Source organism: Parasteatoda tepidariorum, chromosome 8 (genome assembly GCF_982258835.1).
Source record: "Parasteatoda tepidariorum strain Cologne lab strain chromosome 8, Ptep-v5.0, whole genome shotgun sequence".
NCBI classification, from domain to species: Eukaryota; Metazoa; Arthropoda; class Arachnida; order Araneae; family Theridiidae; genus Parasteatoda; species Parasteatoda tepidariorum.
Window position 1 is genome coordinate 1529925 of NC_141762.1, and position 15259 is coordinate 1545183.

The window sequence follows — 15259 nt, forward strand, 5'->3', positions numbered from 1 at the left end:
ACTGTTTGCTTGATGCATAATGACGTCAAAATCTCGATCGTTACGCTCGGATAAGCCGGGAGAAGACCGGTTCCATGACTTGATTCTTCTTTTTCCTTTTCTTCTCAGCTGTATTTATGATATTTTCCCCCTTTCTTAATATTTTTCGAATTTAATTGTCACAAATATTTTTTAAAATTTTTACGACGATTTCTTTTATGCTGAATGTTGTTTTCTGATCCATATAGTTTACGGACTTAAAAGGTTTTTATCTATTTGAAAATCAAGACAGAAACTAGCGTATTTCCTTCTGCTATGACTCTCCACACACTAATGGGGAAAGATAGAGAGTTCTGCTGTACACCACCTGTATCGATAACCAATACTTTACTTTCCCACATTTAAAAGCATGTTATAAAATAAATGAAAATTACGAATAAAATTTTTCATTTGAAAGTCAGTAAATTGGACTTAAGAATTCGAATACAATTAATTTTAAGCAATTTGAATCATTGCCATTTGGATAATTTTTCAAAATAATTAATTTTTATGCGCTTTTAGACTTGGAGAGAACCATGCCTTTATGCTCACATGAATATGTTAAAGATAAAAATTAATTCAACAATATCCATATTTCGGGCCTGTCATCAGCCATGCTATGTATAAAATTTTCTATTCATCTGACTAGTAAGGGTTATTAGAGATGCAACGGATATCCGGTAGGCAGGATCTATCCGGCAGTAACATTTGGCTCGAAATAAAATATTGAGTGGAAATGTAAAAATGAAATATATATATATATATATATATATATATATATATATATATATATATATATATATATATATATATATATATATATATATATATATATATATATATATATATATATATATATATATATATATATATATATATATATATATATAATTCATCACAATGATGGTAGAAAATGTAATTTTAACATAAAATTCAATATTCTTTTCAAATATAATTTTTTTTTTATTCTTATATTGTTTATAAAATAAAGAAATTATACTTAAAATATGTATTAGGTTTTAGTTTTTATCTTGGTCACGCCTACAACATCTATGTTATACTAACCATTGATATAAATATTCTTAAAGTATGTTAGTATTTTGAAAGTTATGTAAGATAACATAGTATGTAGTATATAAAAATATGGTATACAATTACAACAGAATATATTTACTATACGGATATACATATTTATTATATTATAATTATATAATAGCCAACTTCTTCGATTTTTAAAATAAAATGAAATTGGCAATCTTATCAAATAAAAACATATACTAAATATTAACTAATAAATAAATAATTTCATTAAATTTTTTTTTCTAGTTTCACTTGATTTAAAAAATTGAGAAAAGATCTGAATGGTTGGCAGTTATATTAAAGACAAATATTAGAATAAAGTAATAATCGATCTGAGGAATTGTTTTATAAATACCAACAAAATACGAGATCATATGTGATAATTATTTACTCAATTTATAATTATTTTTTACATTTTTATTAATACAAACATTGCATGCAACTGCTTTTTAAAATTAATTTATATTGATCTAGTATTAAAATAATAATATTAATCCATGTAATTATGATTATACTTATTAATTAATACTGTGAATACATTGATTTGAAATAAAAAAGTAAATAAAAAAAATTTTTTAAACCAATTTATCATTTTTCAGAATCGATAAAATGTGATGCAAAAAAAGCAATTGTTCAGCATTTTTTGACAAAATTCTGTTTCTTCTTTGCTCATAAATGTTGCCTGCTTCAGAAAACAGGCTTCTCACTACCCACGTCAAAATTCATGCTGGTACTAGCAACAAAAATTTGCTAGTTTTTGCTATGTATTGCTAGGTCTGCTAGATTTTCATGCTAGTATATGCTTGCCAGCATCACATGCTAGATACCTAGCATACATCGTACTAACATGATAAGCTATGTACAAGCATCTCATGCTTATTAGCTGTTTAAGCTGGCTCCCTAGCATGGTAAGGTAGGTACCATAGCAAGCTATTATATGCTTTTTTATGCTTGCCAGCATCACATGCCAGATACCTAGCATACATCGTACTGGCATGATAAGCTATGTATAAGCATCTCATGCTTATTAGCTGTTTAAGCTGGCTCCCAAGCATGGTTAGGTAGGTACCTTAGCAAGCTATTATATGCTTTTTTATGCTTGCCAGCATCACATGCTAGATACCTAGCATACATCGTACTAGCATGATATGCTATGTAGAAGCATGTCATGCTTATAAGCTGTTTTAGCTGGCTCCCAAGCATGGAGAGGTAGATACCTTAACAAGCTATTATATGCTTTTTTTGCTTGCCAGCATCACATGCTAGATACCTAGCATTCATCGTAATAGCATGATATGCTATGTGCAAGCATCTCATGCTTATTAGCTGTTTAAGCTGGCTCCCAAGCATGGAAAGGTAGATATACCTTAACAATCTATTACATGCTTTTTTATACTTGACAGCTTAATGTGCTCTACAGACAGCTTAGGCAAAAACAGAATTTTTTATTTTTATCAAATCCTTAGACCTTGTTATATTTATTTAAAGTAGGTCCTTAGAACTTATTTAAATTTTATTATGAAGATTATAAAATTGTTATTATGGAGAGTAAATAAATACAAAATTTGTAAAATGTAAGAATAAAAAATGCAAAGCAGTTTGCTTCCTTATAAGGTCTCTTCCAGATGGTTAAGTGTTAAAAGTAAAAACCTTACAGACTTTATCTTTAGTTGGAAAAAGCGGTAAAAACTGTTCAACTTTGTTGTTATCATTCCAAAAATATTTTTTGTGTATTTATTAAGTCTCATATAAGGCAAAATTCATGCATGCTCATCAAAATTCAGACTGGTACCAGCAACAAAAATATGTTGATTTCAAACTCATGCTGGAATAGCAAAAATTCCTAGAAACGGATGGTATAATTCTCTTGCTGGAATAGCAAAAATTCCTAGCAACCGATGGTAGAATTCTCATGCTGGAATAGCACAGAAAACTAGCAAGTGATGACCGTGATTGTTGCTAGACTAGCAAGATATTCCAGAAACACAAGCTGGTATCTGTATGCTAGACAAGCAAATAAAGTGTACCAATACATACCATGACATACTAGTAATTTTGCTGGTACAAGCAAATATTTTTGCTAGATCATGCTGGTTTTTTTTTTCTTTTTCGCTGGTATATTGCATTTCAAGCTTGTCTAGCAAATAAATAGCAAAAATTTTAACCTGAATCTAACTTTAATACTAGTTCATTATCGCTGGTATACATAATGTATTTAAATTTGCTTCATTTAGAAATATTTTTGGGATTACATTCAAATTAAATATTGCATTCGCTATAATGTAACCAAAACATATTATTAACAAGGTTTTCTGGAAACATGAGGATGCTTAAGAACATAATAATGATATGGAATTTTTTTTTCTATTAATTTAGGTTTTCTAACCGAAATAGCCAGCATTTTCACATAGTTCTATTTGAGAAATATATAGCTTGACATTTCTAGCCAAATGAATTTCTTAGGCAGCAACAGAACAGGGCCCGTGACTTTTTACATTACATAGAATATCACGTTAAAAAAAATTTAGTCAATATTGCAGAAAAATATATTCCCTTAAGATTCTTTCATTCAAATTTATGTCCGACTTTAATTTGAAGTGATGTTTCTGAGGTACAGATCAAAATTAAATTAACTATTTTTTACGTGTAACGAGAAAAATAAAAACATAGTCCATCTTTATTACATATTGCAAAAATATTCATTTGCATATAGTGATGCTATGAAAATGAATTGAGCAAATATTTTTTTTTAATTTTACATAATGCCTTTTAATTGTGTAAAATGTGCATTTAATAAAAATTGTAAGTATTTTCAAAATGAACACACATAATTATTTCATGTATTAATTTTATTTATATAGTATTATTATTATCTGGGTTGGCTGTTCAAAGACGAATATAAAATAAAAATATAAAATTATAACATGACAAGCCTTAAGGCTTGTATCATATTATAATTTTATAATTTGTTTATACGTTTAATTCGTTACGTTTAATTGTTATAATTCGTTTATACGTTTAAATCACCATGTGACATACAACATCCAATTTATTTTTATAATGTAAGTCATAAATATTTGTAAAGACAATGGGCTACGTAACAAAAGAAAATTTAACCCACGTGGTTTTTCTTGCTTGGTCAATAGAGATATTCACGCTGCATGCGAAAAAACAACATTTGCCAATTTGATGGAAATTCAAACAAAACCTTATTAGTAAATTCTTCGTCGGAAAATATATTTCGCTAATCAGTTTCTTATTCTCATAACCAAAAACCATAAAAGAAAATATTTTTTATACAGTAGGAATGGTTCTTGAGATTTTCCACCTGTGTCAAGCATATATGTGTCACCTGTGTCAACTATATATAGTTGAGATAGTATTTCAACTCTATGGTGTCAATATGTTCCGCAGTTACTCTAAAATGAATATTGTGCTTTTTCGATTATTAAACTAGTTACCGTTTAAGGAATTTTGCAATTGAAAATAAAAACTAAATGAAAAACAATAAAAAACTTTCTCTCTCATCCTTTGGGATGTTTCCCAAACAGTCGCCAATAGCCCGAGGAGTAACTCTGGTGCTACGACTCTGACTGAATCATATTTTTATTTCCCATTTGGTTCTTTTCAAACTAGTTAATATAACTGTTGTGTTAACTTTATAACGAAAATAATATTTGAGGGGTCAATTCCATCTGGGGTCAGTTCCAAAGATGCGGTAAAGAATGAGTGCCTGTTTGAATTGCCATTGTGTCGTAAGAAACAGGGATGTCTTAACAGTTGGGCAAACAGGACAATGCCCAGGGGATCCCAAAATACTTTTTCAATAAAAAGATATTTCACTACCTGTTAAAAGTATTTGGTATCCAGAGATTGAGGGTGCTCCACGTGTTGGCAGGGTGTTTGCCCTGGGAGCCCCAAAAGTAGCTACGCTACTATTTAGAAACCCATAAAAATCACCCACAGCTCTCGTACAGCTTTAGAAATCAAATGCTCAATACCTTGAATTATGTAACGTTTAAAATAAATTTGAAAGACCTATTCATAATGTGCGTAGCTTGCTTTTCCGGCAAATCACACCGTAACATAAGAAAATTTCGTGAAAAAATTAGTTACTTATTTTTATTAGAAAGTAATTAAATTTTTATTAAAAATATGTCCTTTATTGTTCAATTTAATTAATTTTCGAGATCTTTGCAGTATCCAGTGTTAAGCTTGATCACTGTGATTTTAAAAGTTTAATTTAAGCTTTAATAAAATCTTCAATAAAAGCTTTTAAAAGCTTTAATAAAATCTTCATATTAGCCAGCATTTAATTAATGTGCAAGTACATAAAAAAAGAGAGAAAGAAAAACTGTTAGAACAATGTTGTCCTTATTTATTTTTTTTTTTTTTCTTCATAATTGTTGTCATTGTTACAATTCTGTCATTATTTTCGAAAGCAAATATCAAAAACTGTTTTTTTTAGTGAATGTAAAGTTAAGAAACAGTACATTTTTGCGATAACTAGATAAAAAAATATATATTTATTTATTATCTATATGCATTTTATTAAATATGTTTATATAGAGTTATTAAATATGTAGATTTATTTTAAAATATTTATTTATTATTACAAGGAACATAAAACCCTTAATTATATATAAATAATTGATAGAAAACAACTCGGAAATTAATACGAGATAGTTTAAAAAAGGAAAATAAATAAAAAAATTGATGTTTTTTTTAATTTTTTGATAAACTAAATAAATAACTGAATGTCATAATAAATTTGTTTCTTAATAAAATAATTAAAAAGTTGAAAATTTTATTCAATAAAACTATTTTTCATCGATTATATTTAGTTAATTGAGTTAATTTGTTTTTTCTATTTGTTGCTTTTCTCATAAATATTTATATGCAATATAAAAAGCGCATTCAAGTAATAACATAGAAAAAAAAGAAAAGAAAAAAATGTACATTTTAATAAAATTCTATAAAAATGTACATTTTAAGAAAATTCTATTAAAATGCGCTCTCTGAGACTAAATAGACTGAACGTTCTTTTACTCCCTTCAATTAGTGAATTTTTACTGAACTTTTTCAACTTTTGATCCGTAAAACTGGTGCGCTCTCTTCATGACTAAACTCGTTTGCACCTTGCTCCAATTGTTTACACACATGGCGGCGGCAGATTCATATGAATGAGGTGAGTTTTCTTTATGTTATTTATTATTATCACTATTATTTAAATGTACTTTATCTTTATTATTAATAGTTGATTTGAGTTTCATTTAAATAATGCGTGCGCATTTATTATCTATATTATAATGTTGTTATTAGCATTGAATTGCAATCATGTTAGGCTTAGCAGTCTATTTACATTTTGAATTCTTTTAAGAAAGATTCTGTTTAAGTCTTATTTTAGTTTACAGTAAAAATGTTGCATCTTAAATACTTATATTACCGTCCTAATTTTTTTGTGTGACGAAATTAGCTTTTAAATCATATTTAATTTCTCTAATTGTTTGCGTCATGTTGTATAATAGTTTTAGCATTTGAAGATAATGTTAAAGTAACGTTTGTATAATTTCTATTAAAATAATTTTTTATTTTAAAATTTATTTATTCGCAGTTATGATTAAGATTTTGGCTTGCTGTTGTCCTATTCTATTGAAATGTAATGTTAAAATAAATTCTTTTTGTAAAAAGAAGGAAAAAAAAATTAACTGTTTTATTTTATTTAAGATAATATTTTCTAATGGAAATATTGAGTAAACAAAACTTTTGAATTTTAATTTCAGAGTATTTAATAATGAACAATTTTGTGATTTACAATTAATAATTTGAACAATTTAATAATGAATCAAATTTGTAATTTAGAATTACCAAAAATATATTACAAATTAGAGTCTATCAATCTATCAATTATTTCAAATATTTATTTTTAACCTAACTATTTTTATTTGAATCTTTTTGAAAAACATGCTTGATTTGTCAATGGCATTTCCTTATTTTTAATAAAGTAAATACATTTAAAAAATAAAATTTAATAAATATGTAAGGACTAAAACATTTTAAAAATCATTAATTTTCTTGAGCATTGTTATATCAATGTAATCAATATTTTTTTTTAATTTTGTTATAGCTAACATAAGAAATGTTTAAATTGATTTATAATAAATTCACGAATTCACAGCCGGGATTTAAAAAATTATTTTGCAAAGTAAACAAAAAGAAAATGTAGGAAATTTTAAAAAATTTAAGTTGGTTGATTAAAATAAAATCACTATAACAAAAGGTGTTGTGAATTTATCTTCAGCTTTTTCATCTATAATTAGATTTATTTTTATTAGTGTAGGTATCTACTTCTATTTATTTTAATGCTGTTTCTTTTGCTCTATATTTGAAATATTATAGTGGTGCACAGCCTGCGACTAGTGAGCCAGATGTAGCCTGCTGACTGTTGATATGCAACAAGGGAAAGCTTCTAAACACAAGTAAATCTATGTTGTTTCTCAATTGCTTTTTCCATTGTTATTGCTCTGGAATTTCAAATGGTTTTAAAAAAGCAAATATTTTTATTGTGTTATTATGCAAATTTCAGTGATTACGCTTAGTTTTACCTTATTTTCCCCAATTTTTTATAAATTCAAATGGGGTTTTGACTGCTTTTAGACAGTTAAAACTACTATCGCTATGTGGTTATTAAAATCCTGATTACATTTAATACGATATTCAGACTCTTGAATTGTGCTTTTAGTTATAATAACCACTTCTATATGCTCTTTATTTGTGCTCTTTATTTTGTGTCTAACAATTAAAAGTATTTGATTTTCTGAAAACATATTATCAAGTTTACTGATAAAAAAATTACACTGAATTTACTGATCACAACTCGTAGAACATAAAAATTAGCATATATGCTGTCTACATGAGCAAATACATGTGTGGCTCTTAGTTAATCTACCTGCTGTATTTTCACTTTAAAAGGTGACATTCCTATATTATAATGAAAATATGGTGTATAAGGATTGTATTTTATAGGAATTAGTTGAAATGCTTTTTGCAAAATAAATCCATTCTCTTTTAAATAATACCGCTTTTTGTAATGAAGACGTAAATGAAGGATGAAAAAAAAAAAAACATATTTTTACAATGTTCGTAGTTCTAAAAAATTTTTACCACAATTTTTTTTCTATTATACTGTTATTTAGAAAATGCTATAATTTATTGCCGTCCGAGTATTAATGCAATTTTGCTTTATTAACACAGCAATATATTAACAAAAATTTCAAAGCTATGAATATCAGTGGATATTTGGAAAAACTTGTATTTGAATGCTTCATGAATTTTGAAATTGCTGATTTCTCTAAAAAAAATTTTATTTAAGTTGAGACTTAAACCAATGAACAATACTTTTAAATTTTAATACTTATTCTTTATGTGTTCATTTGCTCTAATCGTGACTTAACTTAGAGTAACTAACTTATGTTTTCTACCTAGCATTTCAGTTAGAAATATGTATATTCTCTCAGAATATACAATTCATATTAAATTTGGTTAATCACCCATTTTCCAATAACTATTTATAAAACTTATTTTTTTATGAATATTTATAACTTTAAATTTATAATGTGAATGTTTTATTTTGATTTAGAAAATCCATTGAAGAGGACATTACAGGAGCCAATAAACTGACAGCATGGACAGAAGGGTGTGAGAATTGGCAGGAAGTAAGTGAAGTACTTAAGTATTTAGTTTAAAATTGTATGTTAATCAAGGTTTTAAACACGCCATCTAGTGTTTGTGTTGGAGGGATGATTGTTTTTAATGAGGGGTTGCTTTGCTTAAGGAAACTTTAAACAAAATTATGTTGTGGAAAAAGAAAACTCCAAGAATTATTTCCCCCGTTTTTTTTCTTTCTGTAATTGATAGCAATAGGTCCTTTTCATTTGGACATTTTTTACTTAGTTTAAAATATATTTTTGCAAAAGATTCATATTCGAGATAATATGACTATAAAAAGTTAATTTAACAATAAAAATATAAATATGGGAAAAATTTGTTAAACATACTAAATTAAAAGAACTTTCTTTTTAAATATTTGGAGAGGCAAAATACATTTAATCTATTCCTTGCAACTTTGAAATATGGGAATTGTGATGGAACTCTCCTTCCACATGAATCTTTCCAAGCCAAATTGATAGATACTGAAGCATCAAAATTTTGATCCATCAGTAAAATTTAAGTTACCTGCAACAGGGGTCTGTCCAAACCGAATTTACTACCATTTAGCGGTACCTTCACAAATTCAACTTCAGGAAAAAATGGTCGTTTCACAAAGTATTTTTTCTTAAAATTTTATTATGTGTATCGTAGGAAACAATAAATCCATATTTTTATTATAATTGTGTGTTGATTTTTTAATATAATTTTTAATTTTCAAAAATTATGTCTAAATTTTCACAAAATAAGTATTGTTCAGAAAAAGCTTGACAGAGTACTGTACAAGTCATAATGGAGACATAGAATTGAAAATTCTGTTATCTTGAGTCTCAATTTTGATTTTTTTGGATCATTAAATGGTTATATGTATACTATATGCATATAACGATTGGGAAAAGGTACTAGTTTTTTTTATTTAAGTTTCATCTCTCTCTCTCTCCTTTTTTTTTTTTTTTTTTTTTTTTTTTGACTTCCCACAGTGGTGCGCAGTTATTTTTCAGGTCTAGTTATGGAATTGAAACAAAATTTGTGATGAAAAATTACTCCCATGGTATGACATCCTCTTAAAAACACAGTGTAGCATTAGATTAAATATAAAATGGAAAGACAAATGAATTTTAAATATTTTTTGTTAAAATATCTTAATGTAAAAAAAAAGCATTTTGAAAATATTAAAATAATTTAAAACAATGTTTGTATGACTTTGTAATTAAAAAAATTAAAATATCTAATTTAAACCAACTAACCTTAGTATATACTAAATCAAGTAATATTTATTTTTCTTTAAATTTTACTTTTATTTTGAGAGTTTATTACTCAATCCATTTTACAGAAAATCTTTTAGAAAAAAAAAAAAGGAATTAATAGGGTTACTCCTCCTAATAAATAAATATAGGGTTACTCCTTGTAAAATGGTCTTAGCATATTTAAGCATTGCTTATTGAGTAAGGTATTTATTCATTTGATAAACTTTTTTATAACATAAAAGGTGTATACTGCTGTGCAATAGATGCATTAATAAATTACAAAATAACTCACAATTGAGATTTTAACATCTTTGTAATTTTTGAATAATATAACATTTGCCTTTCTTACCAGTTATCTGAATTAAAATCAATTAAATTAAAATTAATCATCTGAAATTTTATTTCAGTGTCAATAGTATTAGTAAAAGAAGGAAAGTAAATGTCAATCCATTTACTAAAAATATATTCTGAAGCCTGACTTCTTTATTTTAAATTCCACGCTTGCTGAACACCACTTCCTTTGAAGTCTCAAAATTTGTCATATTGTTTGTTTATATTCTGTTTCCTTTGACTGCATTGGCAAAGACTGGGAATGTAACAGTGTGTTATGAGAACTATTTTAATTTATAAGTTGAAAGTTATTTTATTAATTTATGAATGCCTTAACAAATGTGTCTGATTGAAATTACATAAATGACTGTTTTTACTTTGGCTCTGATATCATTAATTAATCCTGATCACAACAGTTTTAATTACAATATGCTCTCTGCCTTTTGCAACTTTGCTAATTTAAGTAGTGGAGACAGTGTAGTTCTATTTGTTATAAATTTGATAAAATATTTCCCTACACTAAGTTTTTAGATACGAAAAAGGTGTTTATTTGGTTAAAACATAGATTCTGCTGTTTAACTTTACTATTTTATTGGAGTATTCACTTCAGTTTCTTATGAGGCCAAAATTCAAATATTGTCAGGACGTAATGAGATAATACCAATAATGTATAATGCATATATTTTTGTGTTATATATCCAATATTTATATTTCAGAGCTTATTTCATAAATTGCTTTGAAAATTCTATTAATTTAAAAAAAAAAAAAAGAACGTCATACATATCTGAATGGCAGGGATTACACAACATACTCGTCACCCAGGTAAAGGCAATGTAGCGACTAACATGCTCATATAAAAAATTGCAGAAGCTTTCCTGCTACTTAATGTAAAATTTTACAGTGAAAGATGTTTAAAATATCACTTAGATGCTACATAAATGTTTAAAATTGTGAAAGTTCAAACTAAATATTGTCTTAATTGAAATTTTTGTAAAGATTTAAAAATTTGTTGTTTATTTTTTACTGAAGAACTACCAGAACTACTACAAAGTTCAGCTTTTAACTATTCTGAAATAGACATCAATTCATCCACAGCTGGAATATTTTTGCTCTTTAACAAACAGATTTTTTTAGCAAAGTTAAGACTTTTCCAAGTGCTATTGTTTTTTAAAAACTTGTTTTTATTTTTATTTGCCTTTTTCCATATTAACATTTTATTTTTATTTCAGGTCAGATGAGAGAATATCTAATGAAAAGAGGAGTTACTGCCACAGAAATGGAGGAGGCTATGAAGAAAAGAAACAGATATATATCTGATAAAATCCAGGATATATGTTTTAATATTGCTAAAGTTAATGATTCTTAAACAAAATAAATCTTTTTTAAGTTTTCTTATTTGTCTTCTCTTATATGAATATCAATCAAATGATTACTGGTAATTATATATTTTACACAAAATTTAAATGAGTTGTGGTTAGACATACAGCTGTGGTTTTGTTATTTAATATCAAAAAAGGTATATTTGCACCATATTTAATATTTGTTAAAAAAAAAAAAAAAAGGGATCCTAGATACACACATAATAATCCTACTGTTAAAAAGCAAGCCTGAGAGGTGGGCTTCATAGTAGAGAAAGAGTAAAAATAATTGCTAGTAGGAAAGCATTAAACATAACAAAATTTAAAGCAACAATTTGAAAATTAATGCTAGAATAGCAAAGATTATAAGAAATTAATAATAGTGATATAAATAGCAAAAATTTAAAGCAACTGATTGTAAAAAAAGTAATGCTGGAATAGCAAAGTTATCAAGCAACTGTTGGTAGGAAAATAATGCTAGAATAGCTGAGATTCCAGGCAACTGATGGTAGGAAAGTAATGCTAGAATAGCAGAGATTTCAAGCAACTGATGGTAGGAAAGTAATGCTAGAATAGCAGAGATTTCAAGCAACTGGTGGTAGGAAAGTAATGCTAGAATAGCAGGGATTTCAAGCAACTGGTGGTCGGATTTTTATGCTAGAATAGCAAAGATTCCAAGCAACTGTTGGTAGAGAATTATGCTTGGAATAGCAATAAAAAAAAGCATCTGTTGCTATGGAATTATTGCTAGTAAAGCATAAAAAAACAAGCAAGTTGTGGTCTTGATTGTTGCTAGACCAGCAAGATATTCAAGCAACTGTTGGTAGAGAATTATGCTTGGAATAGCAATAAAAAAAGCATCTGTTGCTATGGAATTATTGCTAGTAAAGCATAAAAAACAAGCAAGTTGTGGTCTTGATTGTTGCTAGACCAGCAAGATATTCAAGCAACACAAGTTGGTTAATGTATGCTGGACCAGCAAGATATTTAAGCAACACAAGCTGGTTTATTATGCTGGACCAGCAAGATATTCAAGCAACACAAGTTGGTTTCTGTATGCTGGACCAGCAATAAAGTGTGCCAATTCATGGTATGGAATGCTAGTAATTATGCTGGAACCAGCAAAGATTTATGGTAGTATATGCTGGTATTTTAGCTGGTACATAGCATTATATGCTTGTCTAGCAAACAAATTCCAGCAAAAATTTTAACCTGGGTATAAACAGTGCTTGCAGGAGGAGATAGATATTTATAGACTAATTTTGATAATATGGGAAAATTATTTTGATTTTTTCCCCACTAGTTGAGTGGTGATTCTTTCCTTTCAATAACTGGTAATGAAATATATTTATTCAACTCCTGCACTGACGTTAACTCATTTTTGTCAGTATCAGTAATTTTATTATTTATATTACTGTTGTTAGTTATTTCTGAGAAAACATCCCAAACAGAAATAAATACACATTCTTCACCTTCAGTTGACTTGTGAGAATTTTCAGAACTTGAATATTTTGCGATTGACTTACTATTGTTCACATTTTCTGACGATTTAAAAAATTCAGATGCTTTCTCCTTCATTAATGAAAGTAATAAAGATTTCACAACTTCATCATAACTCCGATCTTTATCAAAAAACAGTGTTTTATATTGTGGGTCCAAAATCGTTGCCAGTGAATAATGTTTGTTCAACTGTATTGTCGAAAAACGTTTATGTATATTTTTTTCTAATGCTTCTTTCATTGTTCCAATTCCAGAAACTTCAGCAGATTTTAACAAATATCGTTGTAAAGTTACAACCATAGGAATAACTTCAGAAATTAATGATTTTGAACTACTTATCTGTTTAGTTATTTCTTCAAATGGTTGAAGCAATTTTATACAATTTTCAATTAAAGTCCACTGATATGATGAAAAGTTCTGAATTTCATTGTTTCCATTCGCATAGATGGATATAGCATTTTGTAATTCTTGTAAGCGGTTCAACATGTAAAATGTACTGTTCCATCTTGTTGAAACATCCTGCACTAATTTTTTGTATTGTATATGTAACTGTTTTTCTTGTATTTCTTTAAATTTTGAACAAGCTAAAGAAGAATGGTTGAAATGGCCAACAATTCTTCTTCCTAGAGCAATGATATCCTTTAATGCTCTTTGGGAATTTAATGCATCGCTTACAATTAAATGCAAATTATGTAAAAAACAAGATTCACTTTCTAAATTGAGATCATTTACGGCTTTTACAATATTTGAACCACCATCACGAATGGTCAGATATATTTAACTTGTCACATTCCATTCCTCGCTCAAGCTGCTTAACATCTCGCCTGCATTTTCTCCAGTATGACTTCCGGGAAAGTGTCTTGAGTTTAATACAAAATGTTTGTAATTAAAATCATTATCTATCCAGTGAGAAGTAAAGTTTCTTTTGCTGATATGATTATAATCATACAAGCAAAAGAAAAATAATAGTTTTGTCTAGTCCAATTAAATATAAATACTTATTTTAAAAAAAGTACTGCGACCAGATACCGAATATCCGGCTCAAAGATTGGCCGGATATCCGGTATCCGGCCAAATTAAGATCCGTTGCATCACTAGGTTATACACCCTCTTCTGTGGTGGTTATAGTATGCCACTATGAACTCAAAAGGTTCTTGGTTTGAATTCTGTCAGCTGCCAACGAACATTTCAGGGAACGTACCGTTGTGACGTTCAGACATAGGCATAGCGCCGGGGTTTATAATATTTAATGTAATAATTTTTAAAAATTATTATATTAAATATTATAATTTTTAAAATATTTGTATAATTCAAAAATTATAATATTTATGAAATAATTTTGAAATTATTTAAATAATTTTGCGTTTGCGTTAAATGGAGAGGAAGACCACGAGAACCTCCCACGGTTAGCCTGACAGCAAGGGAACTCTAACCCATTACCCGTCTACCACTGAGGATATTTAACGTCAGCACTGTGGTCAGTGCAAGCCGGATGCGGAATTCGTATCGACCAGCCATCGTGGCTCTGCCATTAGTTTTGTCAAACATATAAGTACGCTTATCATTTCGGATTTAACAGTTAATATTTTAAGCGAGCGCGCACATCTTAAAGATTGTTGATGAGCCCCTTCTTATTTACAATTTTTTTACTATCAGGAGTTTATCTCGAGAAATAGAATTATGCCGAATGATTGTATCCGCATATCTTTTTAATTCTGTGCATGATTTTGTAATGTTGATCATTACTGATTAATTAGTTTTATTTCAAACAGAAAAAAAAAGAGTATTCAGCTAGTAACAATAACTTAAGAAATTGCTTAAGCTCAAAATAATATTTATTTTCAACACAACTTTGCTTAGAAAATCTTTTTTTTTCTTCCTACCAACCAGGACAGTGTGTTTGAAACAAACATAAACTAATGCAAACCAGAAACAAAAAAGTTGTATAATAAAGTTGTGTAAGGGCAATTTTCTCTTGTATTTTTTAATAATTGAGCTTTCGATGCCAAGCAAGAGATT

General features: G+C 27.8%; 1 protein-coding gene and 1 long non-coding RNA gene across 2 annotated transcripts in view; both read left to right on the forward strand.

Moving 5' to 3' along the window:
* Positions 1-15259, forward strand: part of LOC107440814 (uncharacterized) — a 688492-nt gene that overhangs the window by 635981 nt on the left and 37252 nt on the right. The window lies entirely within an intron of this gene.
* Positions 6135-11773, forward strand: LOC147805225 (uncharacterized). The gene is made up of 4 exons (XR_015428601.1): positions 6135-6286; positions 7498-7577; positions 8738-8813; positions 11612-11773. It is a non-coding gene; the product is annotated as an uncharacterized LOC147805225 (long non-coding RNA).